Source organism: Pleurodeles waltl, chromosome 4_1 (genome assembly GCF_031143425.1).
Source record: "Pleurodeles waltl isolate 20211129_DDA chromosome 4_1, aPleWal1.hap1.20221129, whole genome shotgun sequence".
Classification (NCBI taxonomy): domain Eukaryota; kingdom Metazoa; phylum Chordata; class Amphibia; order Caudata; family Salamandridae; genus Pleurodeles; species Pleurodeles waltl.
Window position 1 is genome coordinate 199636241 of NC_090442.1, and position 10190 is coordinate 199646430.

A 10190-nucleotide genomic window follows, 5' to 3' on the forward strand; every position below is an offset into this window, starting at 1 on the left:
TCAGCACTATTTTAATAAAGGTACAGCAGTACTCAGAAAATGGTATTCATTTGTATCTTTTCAGTCTTTTACTAATTAATATTTTAAGTATTTAATCATGGGTGTGTGAATCACCGTGCTACTGGCTTCCACATTGTCTGTTTTAAGATTTAATAAATCGGTGTGTGAATCACGGAGATGCTCCGCATGTATTAATCAAGGTATCTGGATCGCCGTTTCTACCGTACTTACAAAAGGCTGCTGAAAGTTCCACAGACAGCTGATTGTTCGCACACCTGAATGAGCCAGGAGTACTAACAAAATGGCCGCCGAAAGTTCCCAGTCAACAGTTCGTTAGCAAACACAATGAATCCTCCACAGGTTGGTATGCACATGTGTGTCCAGCCGTCACTGCTGAACTCCTCCTTTCCACCTGTCTGAGGAAAAACTCACTCATAGTAGTAGCGGTGCAACAAGCCCGGCGGCAGCAGCACCGGATTCCCTGCCAAATTGCAGATGGCGGCTCCTGTGAATATGGGAGCACCTACAGTGCTATCAGGAAGGCAGCTCTGGCAACCGCAGTGGCTCGTCCTCTGCAGCTTCTGAGGTCAATGTTCAGTTGGGGACAATTCAAACCAACTGTATTCAGTTCTGTTTTGTTGCACCTTCTGGCTCTGATACTTCTTGCTGTTGACAGAGGCTTTGCTTCAGTACCATCCTCATCGCCAGTATTATGTTCTCCTTCAGGATAACGAAATCCACACAAATGGGTGAGTTTATAAATGCCTTCTTCAATTTACATTAATTCCTCCTTACACTGAAGCATCAACCGCCGTCTTCTCTCCCTGTGGAATACTGGTCTCCTCATGGATGGTCATGACAACCCCAAAATTCTACATTCCATCATGGATACCACAATAGTCTCTCTAAATGTTTCAGCATTTGCCAAGGCAAAGTATTCTTCGGGTTGAGCTTAAGTAGGTGACGCAAGGTGGTTGCGTTGGGCATCAGTTTTCTTTCCGGGGCCTTTACCCTGGTAGCGTCTCTGTTGTTATCTCTTTTCCCAGGCCTCTCGTCTTGTTCTTTTCTTTCCGGAAGTTCAGTCCAGTCCCAGCACACTGCTAGGTGAGTGAAGAGGTGTGACTGTTGTCTGCAGGTGATCAAGAGCTTGTCAGGAAAAAGTAAGGAGTATTAGAGATGGTATTGCACCACCAGTGTGTGGTATGAGAAAACGAAGCCCCTCTTGTTGACCATTTCCAGGCAGGCTGACCACTCACATAGGGGGTGATTCTAACCCTGGCGGTCGGTGATAAAGCGGCGGCCAACCCGCCAACAGGCCGGCGGTCCAAAAAATGGAATTCTGACCCTGGCGGCAACCGCCAACACAGCCCGCCACATTAACACTCCGACCGCCACCGCCGTACAGACAAACAGCGCGGCAGTCACCGCCAACAGGCAGGCGGCAGACAATGTACCGCCCACACTATCACAACTCACCAATCCGCCACCTTTTCCGGGGCGGGAGCACCGCCGATAAAAACACGGCGGAAACAGACTACGGACGGGAAAACGTGCACCAAAACACACTCCACGAGTACGGAGGACAGCATGGAACCTGAATTAAACATCCTACCTGCACTCGTCTACCTGCTCATCTACCACGAGTACGAACTCCGGCGCAGACGACAACGGTGAGTACTGCACCTACGACACACGGGAGGGGGGAGGAGGAAAGCTTACGGGCACACACATATGCGACCCCCACCCTCCCAAACTATGTACACACCAATGCAGAGCAACAATGCACAGTGACACCACCCAAACCCCCCTGAAAAATGCAAAGACATAATTAAATTGTGAACCAAAATTTTATATAAAAAATAGACTCTGAGATGTATCGGCAACTATGCAAAATATCCATAACAAAATAATACTATACACACTGCCATGGAGAACCGAGGCAATTAGTCCGCTACATCCAAGTCAAATGGAACAGTCCGTGGGCTACAGTGTAGCGACACAAGGGCAAAGCCCACACAGGAGACCTGAGTCCTTTGGAGAGAACACTGCAGGGGCATCTGATGAAAATACTACAGGCACCTCAGGGGGAAGGGGAGGGGGGGGCACCACAGCCACATGAGTCCACGACGCAAGATCCACGAAGGGGCCACCATGCCCACTGTGCCATCCTGGGGAGTGCAAAGCCACAGTCTCTCAAGTCTCTACAGTGGGTGGGTTGCCCACTGTGCCATCCTGGGGAGTGCAAAGCCACAGTCTCTCAAGTCTCTACAGTGGGTGGGTTGCCCACTCTGCCATCCTGGGGAGTGCAAAGCCACAGTCTCTCAAGTCTCTACAGTGGGTGGCTTGCCCACTCTGCCATCCTGGGGAGTGCAAAGCCACAGTCTCTCAAGTGGATAACAGTCTCCACTGGTCAAGGAGGAGGCATGGTGGGCACAGTGAACCATAAACAGTGCTTGAGACGGCGGGGCCCAGCGGAGCGGTGCTTGAGATGAAGGGGCCCAGCGGAGTGGTGCTTGAGACGGCGGGGCCCAGCGGAGCGGTGCTTGAGATGAAGGGGCCCAGCGGAGCGGTGCTTGAGACGGCGGGGCCCAGCGGAGCGGTGCTTGAGATGAAGGGGCCCAGCGGAGCGGTGCTTGAGACGGCGGGGCCCAGCGGAGCGGTGCTTGACAGGAAGGGGCCCAGCGGAGCGGTGCTTGAGACGGCGGGGCCCAGCGGAGCGGTGCTTGAGATGAAGGGGCCCAGCGGAGCGGTGCTTGAGACGGCGGGGCCCAGCGGAGCGGTGCTTGACAGGAAGGGGCCCAGCGGAGAGGTGCTTGAGACGGCGGGGCCCAGCGGAGCGGTGCTTGACAGGAAGGGGCCCAGCGGAGCGGTGCTTGAGACGGCGGGGCCCAGCGGAGCGGTGCTTGACAGGAAGGGGCCCAGCGGAGCAGTGCTTGAGACGGCGGGGCCCAGCGGAGCGGTGCTTGACAGGAAGGGGCCCAGCGGAGCGGTGCTTGAGACGGCGGGGCCCAGCGGAGCGGTGCTTGACAGGAAGGGGCCCAGCGGAGCGGTGCTTGAGACGGCGGGGCCCAGCGGAGCGGTGCTTGACAGGAAGGGGCCCAGCGGAGCGGTGCTTGGGACAGCGGGGCCCAGCGGAGCGGTGCTTGAGACGGCGGGGCCCAGCGGAGCGGTGCTTGACAGGAAGGGGCCCAGCGGAGCAGTGCTTGAGACGGCGGGGCCCAGCGGAGCGGTGCTTGAGATGAAGGGGCCCAGCGGAGCGGTGCTTGAGACGGCGGGGCCCAGCGGAGCGGTGCTTGACAGGAAGGGGCCCAGCGGAGCGGTGCTTGAGACGGCGGGGCCCAGCGGAGCGGTGCTTGACAGGAAGGGGCCCAGCGGAGCGGTGCTTGAGACGGCGGGGCCCAGCGGAGCGGTGCTTGACAGGAAGGGGCCCAGCGGAGCGGTGCTTGAGATGAAGGGGCCCAGCGGAGCGGTGCTTGAGACGGCGGGGCCCAGCGGAGCGGTGCCTGTCTTCACGGCGGGGCCCTGTTCAGCGGTGCTCTTCTGCACGGCGGGCCCTGTTCAGCGGTGCTCTTCTGCACGGCGGGCCCTGTTCAGCGGTGCTCTTCTGCACGGCGGGCCCTGTTCAGCGGTGCTCTTCTGCACGGCGGGCCCTGTTCAGCGGTGCCTGTCTTCACGGCGGGGCCCTGTTCAGCGGTGCTCTTCTGCACGCCGGGCCCTGTTCAGCGGTGCTCTTCTGCACGGCGGGCCCTGTTCAGCGGTGCTCTTCTGCACGGCGGGCCCTGTTCAGCGGTGCCTGTCTTCACGGCGGGGCCCTGTTCAGCGGTGCTCTTCTGCACGGCGGGCCCTGTTCAGCGGTGCCTATCTTCACGGCGGGGCCCTGTTCAGCGGTGCTCTTCTGCACGGCGGGCCCTGTTCAGCGGTGCCTGTCTTCACGGCGGGGCCCTGTTCAGCGGTGCCTGTCTTCACGGCGGTGCCCTGTTCAGCGGTGCTCTTCTGCACGGCGGGGCCCTGTTCAGCGGTGCCTGTCTTCACGGCGGGGCCCTGTTCAGCGGTGCTCTTCTGCACGGCGGGCCCTGTTCAGCGGTGCCTGTCTTCACGGCGGGCCCTGTTCAGCGGTGCCTATCTTCACGGCGGGGCCCTGTTCAGCGGTGCTCTTCTGCACGGCGGGGCCCTGTTCAGCGGTGCCTATCTTCACGGCGGGCCCTGTTCAGCGGTGCCTGTCTTCACGGCGGGGCCCTGTTCAGCTGTGCTCTTCTGCACGGCGGGCCCTGTTCAGCGGTGCACATCCAGTAGGTTTAAGGGAGCCAGACCTGGCCTGGACTCCGTGCTCAGACGCCCTCCGGCCGTGATGTTCCTGGGCCCTTCGGTGACAGAGTCCTGGGCCCTTTGGTGTCCTCCTTTACAGCTGGGATGTGGCATGTGGGGCCCACCTGCTCCGCGCTCCTGCTGGCTGACGTCTCCGCCCTGCTGCCCTTACGCTCCTTAGATGGGGCTCTCGGGCCCTTGCCTCCCCTAGACGTTGTGGCTGGTGAAGTGGGCGAACTCTGCTCCTTGGGGGCAGCCGTGTCAGTCTTCGCACGGCGGCCCTTGTGTTTCCTGGTCCTCTTGCCGGGGGGGGGGGGCTGGATGTGTCCTTGCTGCTGATGGAGGTGTCACTGCTGGCAAAGGGTGGGCTCCAGAACCCATGCACAACAGTGACACCCGAAGTTGGGCTGGTGGTGGCCGTGGTGCTCTTGGGACTCTTTGCAGATGGAGGGGGTAGGTCATCGGAGGGGAAGAGGTCAAGATTAGCCAGGAAAACTTTTTTAGGGCCAAGGTAAAAGGTAGGAGAAGTGGAGATGGAAGTGGAGGAAGAGGATGTGGTTGTAGGAGAGTCAGGTGTGCTGTCATTGGGTGAAGGTGCAGGTGCTGTAGGCTGTTGTGAGGTGGATGTCTGTTGGGTGGGTGTCTGCCTGCGTTTGTGTGTCTTGGAAGGGGTGGTGACAGACACAGTGGGAGAGGACACAGGGGACGTGTAAATGGCAGTGGGGGTGGTGACTGCACGCTTGCGGACTGTACAGGAGGGTGTGGTGGTGATGGAAGCACTGGCTGATGTTGGTGTGCATGCAGGTGTGAGTGGAGACGTCACAGGGAGGGAGGAGGGAGACGAGGAGGAGGGGGACACAGGGGTGGTAGTGACTGTTGGGATGTCTGCATCTGTGTGTTGCTTGGGTGAGTGTTTGTGGGATCTGTGGTGCTTGTGTCTGGATGAGCTGCCCTTGGGTGTAGAGGTGTGTGCAGGCTGGTCAGATGGTGTGGATGGGATAGGCTGAGGAACAGGAGACAGAGACAGGGTGGAGGCAGTCAGAAGAGGGAGGCTGGAAACAGGGACAATGGCTGCCGTCAGTGCTGAGGCCAGAGCATTGAACGATCGTTGATGGGCAGCCTGACCCGAATGAATGCCCTCCAGGTAGGCATTGCTCCGATGCACCTCCCTTTCTACCCCCTGGATAGCATTCAAAAGGGTAGTCTGCCCAACAATGAGTGTCCTGAGGAGATCAATGACCTCCTCACTGAGGGCAGCAGGGGTAACAGGGGCAGGGGCTGAGGTGCTTGGGGCGAAGGAGACGCCCGCCTTCCTGGGTGAGCGGGCACGGAGCGTAGGCTGAGGGGCTGCTGGGAGGGCGGGGCTGGTGCGCTGGGTGGCGGCTGTACCTGTAGAGGCGGGGGTCCCGGTTGTTGCCGCCACCGCTAGGGAGCTCCAATCCGAGGACGTGTCGCTGTCGCTGCTCTCACCAGCGGTCCCCGTCGTGGTGCTCCCCTCGCCCTCCGGCTCACTTGGGCCCTCGGTGTCTGTTCCTGTGCCCACCGGGGCCTTGTGGCTTGCAGCTCCCTCGTGCTCCGATGCCAAATCTCCTCCGCCTGATGATGCTAATGCACACATGCACAAGAAGATGAAGAAGAAGGGTGGGGGGAGAAAGAGAAGACCTGGTTGAGTGCATGCAATGTCAACACCGTTGGCGGAGAGGACAGACACAGGAGCCGCATGCACTAAGCCGCGCATTCGGGGCACACTACTCAGTACTTCTGACTCGGACAGCAGGTCAGGAGACGACAAACGCGCACATGTGTGAGGCTGGACCATCAATAGCTGGACTTGTCACCCTACGGAGGTGGGGGCCGGGAGCACAGGGCCATGCCTGAGGGAGAGGACTACACTACAGAAAGCGCCCTGGCCTAATGTCACCCCCAACCCTCCTCCCCACCCAGACGCCTCCACTGCGCAGAAAGATAGCTGAATGTGCTGATACTCACCCCCTTGGGTCTGCTGTGATGCTCTCAAGCGCCCATCCAAATCAGGGTAGGCCACCGCCAGGATCCGGGACATCAGGGGGGTCAGGGTACGACTGGCACCCCTCCTAGGTTGGGAGGCCATCCCCAGCAGTGACTCGGCGGTCTTCCTGGTTCCGCGGCGGATGTCCTCCCACCTCTTGCGGCAGTGGGTGCCCCGTCTGACGTGGACCCCCAGGGCCCGGACTTCCTTGGCGATGGTACGCCAAATCTCGACTTTCTGATGGGCGCTGACCTATGTGACATGTACAGGGTGGGAAGGAAACATTCATCAACTTACTGCATGTTAGATGTGATTGGCCCCCCCTCCCCAACCTTGCAATATAGCACATGCTCTCATCTGTCGTGCGTTGCACTCCTCATTCGCCCCCCACCCCACCAACTTACATCCACCCCACTCCACACAGGCATCGGCCATTCCATGTGCACCCGGTGTACTCACCTGTTGGTCTGGAGGACCGTAGAGTAAGGCATACTGGGGGAGGACCCCATCCACGAGCTTCTCCAACTCTTCAGACGTGAAGGCAGGGGCCCTTTCCCCAGTCGCAGCAGCCATTGTCACTTCCAGACCGAGTTCACAGCAGCACTTGCAGTATAGGTCCTCTCCTGTGGATGATCAGGTCTCGAGTGATTAAGCAGATAGAAAATGGCGGTCACGCCCGTGGCGGTGCGTACCGCGGCGGTGCGTACCGCGACCGCCGGCGCACATCGTCATTGGCTCCTGAAACCCATAGGCTTCAATGTTGTCCAATGCGGCTCCGCATAGCGGTCTTCGACCGCCTACTGCCACGGTGTGCTCCGCCAGCGCAGTGACCTCACATCCCATTGTCCCACTTCACAGGTCAGGCAGCCGCCATTTCAAGGGCCCACATGGCATAATCTCTACTGCGACACACAGGCCTAGGCCTGGCATTGCCACACATACACGCCTTTCAATACCTAGATAACCGTGTGCCATGCAAGCAGTGGTGAACGTACCAGTGATTATCTTGACTCTGTGCTCCATGTTGTCCTTCCTAGGCACCGTCCGCTGGGATTTGCGAGGAGAAGGATGAATCCTCGCGTGTACCGACCGCTGGTGGACCTGTCGACAATGGAAGAACGCCACATCATACTATGATACCAACTTGACCGTGCCACTATCCATGAACTGTGTGCCCAGCTGGAGCCAGCCCTGATGTCCCCCATCCGCCAACCCACAGGAATTCCCCCTCTGGTGCAGGTGCTGTCAGTCCTCCATTTTCTTGCAAGTGGCTCATTCCAGACAACAGTGGCCATGTCATCTGGAATGTCTCAGCCAATGTTTTCTAAGGTTTTGTCTAGAGTGTTGTCTGCCCTGACGAAACACATGCAGAGATACATCATATTCCCAGAGGAGGTTGATTTGCCCACTGTGAAGGGTGATTTTTATGCCCTTGGACATATTCCCAACATAATTGGTGCCATTGATGGGACCCATGTAGCCTTAGTCCCCCCAAAAGACGATGAGCAGGTGTACAGAAACAGGAAGAGTTACCATTCTATGAACGTCCAGGTGGTCTGTTTGGCTGACCAGTACATCTCCCATGTGAATGCAATGTTCCCTGGTTCAGTGCATGACGCGTATGTGATGCGTAATAGCAGCATCCCTTATGTGATGGAACAGCTACAGAGACACCGTGTGTGGCTAATAGGTGACTCTGGTTACCCCAACCTGCCTTGGCTATTGACCCCAGTGAGGAATCCCCGGACCAGGGCTGAGGAACGGTACAATGAGGCCCATGGGCGAAGTAGGAGGATCATAGAAAGGACCTTTGGGGTTCTGAAGGCCAGGTTTAGGTGTCTGCATATGACAGGGGGATCCCTGATGTACTCACCAAAGAAGGTGTGCCAGATCATCGTGGCCTGCTGTATGCTTCACAATCTGGCATTGCGACGTCAGGTGCCTTTCCTGCAGGAGGATGGTCCAGATGGTGGTGTTGAAGCAGCTGTGGAGCCTGCGGAGAGTGAAGAGGAGGAAGACTCAGAGGACGACACAGACAACAGGGACAGAGTTATCCAACAGTATTTTCAGTAGCACACAGGTAAGAATCAAGCACGCCATTTTACTTTTCCTGCAAGCCTCCTGCTTCTCAGCTTTGTCTATGACCAGTGCTTTAAATGGGCCCGTACTCTCCGGTACTGAGTACCGGCACTTTTTTATTTTGAGAGGGTGAGTACCGGCATATCTCAAGAAGAACGTAATACTTTTAATTGGAGAGTACCAGCACTTCTCAGAAACAAGCAGGTACTCTGGTACAGAGTACCTGCACTTCTATTTTTCCATTTAAAGCACTGTCTATGACCCCCCAGTTCTTTAAAACTGATGTTTGATTTTCCCTTCCCTTTTCAGTGCTGTATGACCCACTCCGTGACTACTGCTTGGTTAGCCCATGGACTAATGCTTATTGATCTCGGTATGTGTTCAGCACAAAGTTAACAGAACATAATTGACCGGTAACGTGTTATACATTTGTAAATAATACAGCCTGACTCCTGTTTGATTTAAGTGCATTGAGTGATTTATTTTTTGTGCTAGATAATGTTACATGATATACACACGGTGATGGGTGGGGGTGGAGTAATGGCCATGGCAGAGTCCAGTTCTCAGTCTCACAGGTGCATTGTCCATATGCCTGTTGAAGGATGGAGCAGGGGCAGTTCAAGGTTGGACAGGGTGGCAATGTGGGACAGTGGGATGACTTCAGGGGGGGTCTCATGCTGGCGGGGGTCTTGACATCCTACTCTGTCGATTTCTTTGATCTCAGGCTCCTCTTGCGGGGTGGTGGTTCTTCAGCAGGAGGTGGGGTTCTGGTGGCCTGTCGTTGTGGTGGGGCCTCCTGTCCACTAGCGCCGGCGGAGGTGGTAGGCTGTTCCTGGCTAGGGACAGGGGCCCTGTGTGGTGCCACACGGTCCCGCAACGTGTCTTCTATACGGTTGAGGGCCTGGACTATGCTCCCCATAGCGGTAGAGATGTTGGTGAGTTGATTGGTGAACCCCAGGTAGCGTTCCTCCTGCTGTGCCTGGATCTCCTGGAACCTGCCCAGTACCGTCGCCATCGTCTCTTGGGAGTGGTGGTAGGCTGCCATGATGGTGGTGAGGGCCTCTTGGAGAGTGGGTTCCCTGGGCCTCTCCTCCCCCCCCTGTCGCACAGCAGCCCTCCGAGTTGCCCTGTTTCCCTGGGCCTCTGTCCCCTGGACGGTGTGCCCACTACCACTGCCCCCAGGTCCCTGTTGTTGTTGGGGTGGTGGGTTAGCCTGGGTGCCCTGTAGTGGCAGACACACCGCTGATTGACCTGTCCTAGAGACAGAGGCATGGGCCCGCTGGGTGGGAGCTGTGCTGTTGGTCCCAGAGGGGGTTGGGTCTGCTGTGGCCTGTGTGTGGGGAACCCACTGTCCAGAGGTCCCCGATGGTCCGGGCTGGTCATCAGGTTCCAGGTCGACAGAGCTGCTGTCATCACTGGGGGCCTCTTCCGGGGGGGGATGGACATTTCTGGACCCTCCTGGCCGGTGTGTTGGCGTTCGGGTCCTGCATGGGGTAAGAGAGTATGGTTATTGTTTCTGTGTGTGCTATTGCGTGCCATTGATTGGTGCCCTTGTCCCCCAGTGCTGCCATTCCCTTGGGGGAGGTGTTGTGGGGGTGTTGGGGGGGGGGGTATGTGCAGTGGTCATGCTTGGGTGATGGGTGTCCATAGTTTGTGGGGGCATGCAGGGGTTGGTGTTGGGTGGGTTGTGCTGGAGAGACATTCTCAGGGAGGATGTGTGATGGGGGGTTGGGGGTGAGGGTGGTGGTGGGGGTTAGCATGCTGGGGGGGGGAATTAGTTGAGATTGTACTTACCAGA